This window comes from Zerene cesonia, chromosome 1 (genome assembly GCF_012273895.1).
Source record: "Zerene cesonia ecotype Mississippi chromosome 1, Zerene_cesonia_1.1, whole genome shotgun sequence".
Classification (NCBI taxonomy): Eukaryota; Metazoa; Arthropoda; class Insecta; order Lepidoptera; family Pieridae; genus Zerene; species Zerene cesonia.
The window spans coordinates 5,004,337-5,015,099 of NC_052102.1; positions in this window are offsets into that span (position 1 = coordinate 5,004,337).

Genomic DNA, 10,763 nt, shown 5'->3' on the forward strand with positions numbered 1-10,763 from the left:
CTCGCCGTATCAACCGACTTGATAACATTAATATTTACAATATTAATGCTAAAGCAATATAAGTTAACGACTCGCCATAATCAAAGAAGCAGTCGAACATATTTTCTCTCCGGGATAAATTGCTATTATAGATAGGAGTTCAAAGGATTATCCGAGCGAGCTGGAGCGAAGCTTCTTTAGATATCGCTTACATTACTCTGCAATTAAACGCTATTTCATGGGAGAATTTAGTTTTATGAAACTCTGCAATGTTAATACTTAAACATAATCATCTCTATTTTCTACTAATAGACACAAATATACATTATGTACACTTTGTATACTTATATTTTTTTGGACAATTATTTTTATGCGCAAATATATTCTAATTCGCAATATCAATCACCCTTGCCTTATCGACGTACCGACTCAGCTATTTTGTAAATAATCGTACGTGTGATTAGTTATTCATATCTTATTACGTAAATTGGTTGTATGGAATTATCTTCCATCAAAATTGAGCTGCTATTTATACTCCCGTTCCTATATTTTCATATATTTCTAACAATGTTATGAAACAATATACGATTCACTTTACTCAGACATTTATGATAATAGATCGCCCATTAAGGTTGTTGTACAATTATGACCTCAAATAATTAACTGACCTTACAAACATATACAAATTTAAAGATAAGCTGATCCTGAGTTGATGTAAATCCTTACTATTATGTTGAAAATGCGAAAATAAGTTTGTTTGTCTCCTTATTTGATATAATGTTTATCTGTCTTTCTTCAACTTCGAAACGGAGCGATTCTAGGCTATGATTTGTCTGGTTGGGAGGCTAGAGAGTGGACAAAGGCTACATTTTATCGCATTGAAACATGTTAATAAACAGCTAGCTGTAAACTGTTGCGTCACTCGCTAGATACCCGGATAAAAGTAGCCTATGATAAGCACATATACTATAACCAGACCATAATCTATCTCTATACCATATTTCATACAGATACTATAGACTGTTTTTGCGTGAAAGAGTAACAAACATACATACATACATACATCCATCCATACTAACAAACTTTCGCGTCTTTAATTAGTAGAATTTTCAAACGATGATAATTTATAAAAATTAAAAATATAACATGCAACAATAATAACTGTATTACACAACGATAAGTATTATAAAACGTATGAATATTCAACTGGAAAATAAGTTAACAACAAAATTGATTAAACTGCAAATGACCATCTGATAAAAGAAGTGATTATAACAGAACAGGAAATTGTATTTTTCCGACAAAAACTAATTACAGATAAAAAATACATAAAGCAAGTCATTTAAGGCTTAACAGAGGCTTTGGGGTGCAATACCAGTCAGAAAATGACTTTAAATTGTTGTGCGAGCTTGATAATATTATTTGTATGTATATTTCAAATTACTTTACATCAAAGTAATGTAAAACGTTATGTAAGTATGCAAAATTTATTTTATTTCGGTCTTATCACGTAAAATGGGTGTTAAAGTATTAATTATGTGCACATTACGAGTATTAATTATAATATCTGTATGATTACAACGTAATTTATTTTATTTCAATGCTTTATATGTATGCCTTTTAAATAAGATTATCATTTTAGGGCCCATATCAGGCTTCCTGGGACAAGTATGAAATATGTAAGGGTCCCAAAAAATCAAATTGCGGCAATGTCAGGATTGATAGCCTAAAAAACATGTCGAATATAGTGTTTTTATTGAATATTTCAAAGGATTGTGCTATATCAAAGGTATTTTTTGTATCTTTTTTTTTGTGTTTTTTTATGGCAGGGCAAGCAAAGGAGCAGGTGAGCTACCAAGTGCTTTGCAAATGTCGTATAAATTGCTATTTATTATAACATATTTACAGTATTAATAAATCTATGTAGTTACAATATATACTAATAATAATAAAAAGCTGAAGAAATCTGTTTGCTTGAACGTGTTAATCTCAAGACGTTTAATTCATTTTAATTAATTTTCATTAATAGCGATTTCTAAAATTCTTTCATCGTTGGATATTTACATCACCGAGTGCTATAGGTTACGATATATGTACCACGGACAAAGCCGGGCTGAACCTAGCGATTGAAAATAAAATCATTCAGTGTAGTTGCAAAGAACCTTTAAAAACTCACAAATAACATTTGAATATTAAAGGCAAAAGTTGCAACGGGAACAGTAAAACACGACAACAATACAATGAAAAAGTTATGGAACTATAACTTGAACAAACCCTGTCAACATTTCGTGCTTGGCCCCATACTTGCGAAAGCCTTCAATTTGTCTTCCAATTGCATTATACTCAAGGTAATGTACTCCATTGCTTATACTTATGAGCATTTTTTTATATTTTTTGATCAATAAGTGCACAATAAAAAGTTTATATATTAGATTGAGTAATTTCAAGTTTTCCTGTTTTATTAAAATCGTGCTTTATGAAAGTTCTAAATATCTGAAAGGCCGTGTGTATGACTGAAGCTTAACGGTTCGGGAAATTCATGATTTCCGTAAAGGAACGCCACGAGGTCAAGTTGGATTATAAAAAGGCAAATAAAAGGAAATGTTGGTAACGAATTCAATTTTGTTGACAGGGCCATTACGAAGTAGCTATAAATATGCATGAGATAAGCGCTAATTTTCTGGGCACAAGTTTTTTTTACGATACGTATTTCTTTAAAGTCATGGTTTACAATGAACGCAATAATTTCATTTGCGTTGACACAGTTATCAAAATATCTCCAAAGTAACAGTAAGTAACTAGGGTAAAATTTAATGAAGTATTGTAAAAGTATTAATAATAAACAGCAAGAGACAGTTGATTTTTATTTTTTGCCTCCATTTCCATTGTATTCAAAGCTAATAGGCACCAGGCTTTTTACACAATCTATCGTAATACAACTGCCAAGCTCAGCAGAAACGAGCTGGCAAATTTGATAGAAAATCCCAATTGAAAATCGAACAGTAATTCGTTTGCAGTGCTATTCCAAGAAATTCTTTTTAGAATCCATTTTCACAATTTCTGAACTGTACCCTATATTATTGTATATTTTTCAATTATCTGGGTACACTAACAGCGCGTGTGTATTTAATCTTGTACGATCAATGTATTCAACGCCAGTGAAGTATGAGAGCGAAACTATGTCGCAGGAATATTGCCAATTAGAAGTAAATAATACATATATTAGCCGCTCGTCCCGGCTCCACGCGGGTTAACCCGGGACAAATATAAAACATAGCCTTTGACAGTCACAGAAAACGTTGCTTTATAATTGTAAAAACCACTCTACAACGCTACAAATTCACAAAGTTTTACTGCCTTATAATATAAGGAAAAGATTTTACTTAACAATTCATTGTCCGTCTCCCTTGTGGAGGAAAATAGGTAAAATTGTTTAAAATTCCCTCAAATATTTGAATTGTATCTTACTTCATACATATTCGCAATTTCTATGCAAGTAATAATAATAAATGTCAACATTGTCAACAGAAAACTTAATTTCATCACGATTAAAACTCGTTACAAATGGTCGCCTGACCCCCGCTGCGCCCGTCACGAATACCGCAAAAGAGAAAAAGACTCAAACACAACGCGCAAATTTTTCATAACGGGAACATGAAAATATAACATTAATTTAACCTCTCTCATATACCAACGACATGATAACGCTATTGAACTAATTATGCACGCTTAGTCCTAGAACGTTGAGCTTTTAAACCCTTAAAAGCATGTCATAAAAATTAATTCGTGAATGTTTTATTAAATTTCATAATAAAGAAAATTATACAACAGATTATACGGTCTCCGTGGAAGTCGTTGTTAGGAGAAAATCCGGCTAGTAATAGGGGTCGGCACCTGAGCTGGTGGTTGTTGGAGGCGCTAATTCGCAAAGCGCAATATAAATTACAGCCTCTAAACAATGACGGCAACTTGCCCTGTTACCAAATTATACAGAAGCACACTAATGTACTCGCTAAAAGGATTCAACCAAAATGCGAATCATTTCAGACCGTCTTGAACGTGCTGCGAAATGAGATGCTTAATTATTTTGTTGATTATATAGAGAAAATAATAACACTGCATTATAAAATAATTACGCGTGTTTATTAACAAAATTTGTAATAATATACGTAAGGCACGTATTATTGTATATAATTTATACTCTAAATCAAAATTTTTAATTAAATGTATCGTGTCTTTGCGTAAATTTATTTGATTAACATTCAGAAGGACATTTCGTGGAAAAACTCATTAAAACTACGGACACTCCAAAAGACGCTAGAGTGGTGAGTCAGGCAGTTAATTATTTTTCTCGGGCCGTGATTTGCAATATTCAACTCGCTCTCTTTAAGACGATGACACGGTTCATCGGTTAAACGAAGCCCACAATAACAAGTATAATAAACTAAGTTTTCAACTGAAGATACCCGGTACGTTCTCATGTACTTACAAAATGCTTTCGGGAAATGAAAAAGTACAAGAAATTTTACTATTCGAGTGAATGCTATTCTGCAAAATGGAGGATAGCCTGAAAATGGTTCATTTAATAATTTCGATTGAAATTCGTATTGCCTGTATGTGGAATGAAGTCTATCGTGAAAGTTAAATGACAATAATGGAGTAGCACACGTCTGAAATTAATCAACACCCGTCATTGATCAAATTACGTTGACGCCAAGAGCGGTAACTGGCCTGTGAATCAAATATCTCGTGAAATGTTTGAAATGAATTTTATATGAATACGTAGATATACGTTATTGGAACGGAAGCAGGCTATTTAAATGCGTGACCCGTCATTAGGCACGCGGCCCGAGGTCCCGGTCCGCCCGAGTACGCACTTGATGGCTTCGCATAATCGACCTGTTAACGTTTTCCCTGTACCTACCTCCTGCTTTTCCCCATTTATTTTTATCACCTATATAGATTTCGTGACCGCACCCTTGGACAAACGAGATAAACTTTTTTCTTACTTAATCCGGTAAAGAGTGTTATTGAGACCCGATTTAACCCACAAAATAAGCGATTTTTAAAATGTATCCTGTGAGGAAAAAGGAAAAAAATAGAAATCGAAAATGACAAAAAAAGGCATTTGACCTGAATGATGAATACATGAAATACTTTTTCATTTGTACTTACGTATTCCACCCGTAGCTTCTTACCTAAAACAAACAAGAATAATTATAAGCGAGGTTTTAAAAATGCATAGAACAGTAATTTTGCAATAAATAAATAATAGAATGTAGATTTTGGAGAAAAACAATTACGAACGTAACACTATGAAATATGAGAAAACCCCTTCGTAAAAACATGTTAAATAACACCTGAGTGCGATGGGATGGGAAAATTTATGGCATACTGTATGTATTTCAACCGATGTGTGAATTGCACGCTATCGAAGTTGGCCATTACGAAATATAAAATTAAATACGGCTAGTCATAGGAGTTGCTGAGGCTAGTTAACCAAATTCTTTGAATACAGTTGTGCTAAAAATTTAATTCTAACCAAACTTCTAGCTCTATACTAGGGATCTCAGCTCATCCAACTAACAACACCTACGTTTTATAAGAACAATGCACAAAGAAGATGTTGTTTTTCCTAGACTACAGACAGCACAATAAAGTCATATTATTATTTGTATGGTCTCATTGTTGCGTAGTCACGTGCACATTGGCGCACGCTACACCTGTCGGCGGCATTTGCCACCAGGGACCTCACTTCAAACTATTCCTTTGTATTTCTACCCTGTTACAAGTTTATTTCATTTTACTCTTCGTCCTCTAAACTCTAACTGAATACAATGAATCTTTTTCCCAACAACACGGGAAAAGCCTAAAAATAAAGAACAACACTTTCCGTGTTGAACGTTACAGTGAGATTACTACGTCAACTTTCGCAAAGTTCAGAGCACAGCTGTGCAACGTATAACGTATTACATAAAGTGCATTACGAAAATAAAATGTATCTTTTGTAAAAAATATCCGCTGAACAAACGCGTTAACCAAATGATTAACAACGAAGAGAAATAACACCATCAAAAAAGCAATATTTAAGTTGTCTGAGGCTTGTAAAATGTCAGCCCCGATAAAAGTTAATAAAAGCGCATACGTAAACAGAAAATGTATTTTGTTTAATCTTCTTTCTTGAACAAAGATTTCCTTTTTAGCAAGGGATGATAAAGTTCTTTATTATTGTTTTTCTTAAAATATAACGCTTTTAATGTAATTCTATGACATTTTATTTTAGAGATATAAATAGCCCCTTTTCACATTTATAAGATGGAAATAAACAATACAAGGTGTCCTGAAAAGCTGAAAGGATTACACTAGACTTAAGAAGGTTAGAGGCGGTGAACATGGAGTCACTAAGCTCACGCACACATCTACATCTGTGTATTTGTAACGCGAGATTTACGTAGCAGAAAATGTACGAGAAACAACCTCCACATATCTGATGCTCTCATTTCTAACATGATTACTGTGAGAATAAATAAAGAATACAGACAACCAAATATGTTGCAATGATTATTTTCTACATAAATAAGGTCACCGTCTTTACTAGGGAGGAAGGCACGAAGAAAGAGGTAAAGTGGGACCTAATGCCAACAATATCCCATAAAAAAGAAAACCAAAAAATACAGTCAAATTGAATAAACTCATTCATTTTTTGGAACGTCGATGGAAAAGTTATTCTCATTAAAGTAAAGTGATAAAATTTAATGTGCGTTCCTGAAAGTTTAACATGGCCTGTAAGTACATGAGTATATGTCCGTACATACATATTTAAAGACGTTTAAAAATGTACACAATGTATACAACCTGACCATATACTGCACGAGTGTTCCTAATGTCGCAACTGCAGTGTAAATCCAATACGTAATGGGTGCTAAAAACCTTTAAAATACTATATTTCCAACACTTACAGCTATCGTATTATTTATTGTTTTTAGCGGCAATAAACCTTTACTATTATACAGAGTATTTCATACAATAAATGAAATGCTTCGGACTCTTACAGCCGTTACGCCCAATAATAACTACACGTATTCTCGTACGGAGCGAAATGAAAAAATAAGGCAGAAAAATCTCAAATGCGATACGCGAATGTTATATTTGCGACAATAAGTAATCATAAAGACGGTATTTCATATACGTGAAGTGGCTTGTGTTACGAGTGCGGAACGTGAGCTGAAAGAACCGCGACAGCGTTTATTGGAACACCTGCTTACTTGGGATATTATGAGTTTTAAACGTTCAAACAGAGAACTCGTGACTGGAAATCTAGGCTGCTGCTATAACAACATCTTGACAGAAAACTTGACAAGTAACAGTTAAAGGTATAAAGGATACGTATACATTATTAGTCATCGAAGTTATATTATAGATTTGTGTGAACACATTGATATGTAAGTACTGCACATTACGGTATAAGAATATTACCATGTTACCAGACCAATAGGTTTCAAAAGAATTTGGGTATAAATCATATGCCGCTCTCGCAGACTTAATACAAGCAATGTAATATTTAGGTGGTGTCGTTATCGTTCATACATATTTAATGATTATAACAATTTTATGAAAATTAAATTGATTTTAATATATTACTATAACTTATGAGTTGTGTAAGAGTGAACTTAAAAACACAAAGGACATATTCCTTGTAAGTACTCTTATAATCCACATAACTACAAATTAAATAAATACTTATAAGATGACAAGTCTATGTCTATAGTCTCTTATAAGAACTGCATCGAGAGTAGAGTAGCAGTCGTTTCTCTTGAAAAATTAAGGCCTCCCAAGTGAATTGCCATTTTTAACACAGAACTGATTTTCATTCGACCCCACGGGAATATCCTGGTGACAGGGTTGGTACCCTTAGAATATTAATAAAAATATGATTTGTATTCACAGATGCTATTTTATGATTATGGCTAGATTCAATCGGAAGGTCTGGCCAGATCATAAATCGGTACAGGGCAATATTAAACCGTCGCTGGCGGTCGTGAAATAGCATTGCGAGCCATGTCGCACATTGCCTAACTCGCTCATAACGAGCAAGGATCATAAATTCTAAAGCGATGCAGGGACATACACCGAAAGTTACTATTGATTGGAACATCTAAAGCATACTCATGTGATTATGATTAGTTCATTCAGTTATGATTAATAATGGCATCATTTATTTGTATGACCGTGTAGAAATTGAGGCGAGTACATAATTATAAAATTATATCAAAGCTTAAAAGCAAAAGTTTTTAATAAAATAGTTTTGCAATAAAATATTATTCGTATTTCTAATAGAATTTACATTTTATACGACTATTTTATTGTAAAAATATAGTTGTCGAATATATTTCAGTAGAGAACTGGAAATAGCATAGATGAAAAATTCAGATGAGATTTATTGATTTACTTTTAACCCCATTTTATACAGCTCTTACAAACACATATCAGTTATCACATGTATGCATATTCCCTGACACGAATATTATAGATAGTGCAATAAATGATACCGCGAGATCTAGGAAAGAGTACGAAATGTTTTTAAACGTTAAAAACGGCTTAAATGTATATTCATAATTACTTTATTTTGTTTAGTTTTATCAAAATTATAAGTTAGCATTCCGAAATTGAACGAATAGTTAATGAAGGGGCCATCAATAAAATATTTTTCAAACTTTACAAAACATTATCTAAAAACTGAATTAACAACGGCGAATTTGGCTCCTCGCAGTGAGAGCTCGCGTGCCAAGAGCTGCACTGATCCAGATTAAGAGCGTTACCGTATTGATTTAGTTTCAATTAAATATGATACTGTTTCTTTTACTGACTTGAAATTATAACGTAACATACTTATGATTGAAAAACAAAATAAAGTCCGTCAAAAAACAATTTATTTCGTACATTTTATGAATGATGCTATAATTTTGAATGTATGATTAAAAATTACGCTTCGCATTAGTGAAAAATAAAAATTAATGTATAAGTTTATTTAATACAGAAGTTTTAAATTGAATACTTTGGTGCCAAATGACATAATTAGGATCCCACATAAGCACAATTTGGATTTTAAACTCTCCAACTTTTTTTTAATGTAAAATAACAATATATTAAGAACTATCTAAAAGTAGGTCTCAATTATTTGTCAAAAATAGTAAAAATATCATGGGTCACAGAGTCTATCCGCAATGCAAAACCTACACAAAATTAGTTACATACAAATTTTTACTTAACTGCCATTAAAAGAATACGTAGTAATTGGGTTATATACAGTTTGTATATTTATTTATTTATTGCTGATGTATTATTAACAAAACCTCAAGGGAAATCAATGCTATCATAAGGTAAAATTCTTTAAATGACTTACTATTCCTTGCTTTATAGAGTTATGACATTAGTTCCTTCCATTATAAAATGAAATGTGCTTAATTAAAAGAACCATATATGCTTGAACAGTGCAAACCATTAACGAATAAGATATGCAATGTACAATGGCTATACAGGCTTAATATCATAGAACAAAGCAACCCAGATGTTAAAGAACTCATTCAATCACCATCATTTATACCTCTCCTTAATTGACATATCTAATTTATCCAACTAACATGCGTCTACTTTATTAATGTGTTGCGGGATCGCTGCCGTTCTGCGCAAATATTCACGGACAGTCTAGATTCGAGAAAGCACTTCCATTTGGTCAATTTCATTAGTGAAAGAGATTTTACGAAAAAACTTAATTAGCCTTTTAAACGCAACGGTTTGTTTAATTTTTCCTGGCGAGTTTTTGTTCTTTTAGATTAAATATGTATACTAAGATTACAAGCGGTAAATTTATTTAGAGGAAAGTTAATTAATTTAGACGTAAAAAAGTTAATTAGCGTATTATAATACAAATGTAGTTTTAAAACATTTCTAGTCATATTCTTTTATTCAAAATACGTTAACTGAAATTATAATTCTTAATTAAAATTATTTTACTACGAATTTATAAACATTAAATAATTTCTTAGGGCCGGAGTCATCCTTAAGCATGAAAACCGTGTACCAGCAACTTATAATTATTGCTCTAGGTCATAAGCAACTGCAAGGTACGTTAATTATCTACGAAGCTTGGATATACATTTCTCTCATTGACCTGATTTTCATACACACACCGTCTCTTTAACATTCTAAGAGTTAAAATTCTTAGATGATGGTAACAGTTTAACGTATACGTTTTAACGTTTATAAAACGTGAGCGCGCGCGGTAAAAGTGCAATTTACGGTTCATGCTTGCATTGTACTGAAACAATTTCAAGTAGCACTATATCGGTCGAGTAGTGGTGGGTATTACGCGAGTGTACGTGAGCAGGAACTGCTAGCGGAATGGCAAATTGAAGACGGTCGAGTGTCCTATATATTTCAACACCTGCTGCAGTAGGCAGTCAACTGCGAAATTCGATGAAATTAACTGATTTTTATCTACGATATTGAAAGCTTCGCGAGAAAAATTATATTAAACTCGCCGGATTTAATTATTGAGAAATCGAAGAATTGTGGAACGTGAATAAAGTTTCATTAAACATGAATGGATTTGATTCCACGCGGAAGGATAACCTATATCCGTTTTATTAATTTAAAATATCTTTCTATTTCTTTTTAGACCCTGTTATTATGCCGGAGTCACTGAAGCTAATACAAAACTTGCATTGAGTTGTCAATTGGGCAGCTTGTTTATGAAGATATACAACGTAGAACGTACAACATAC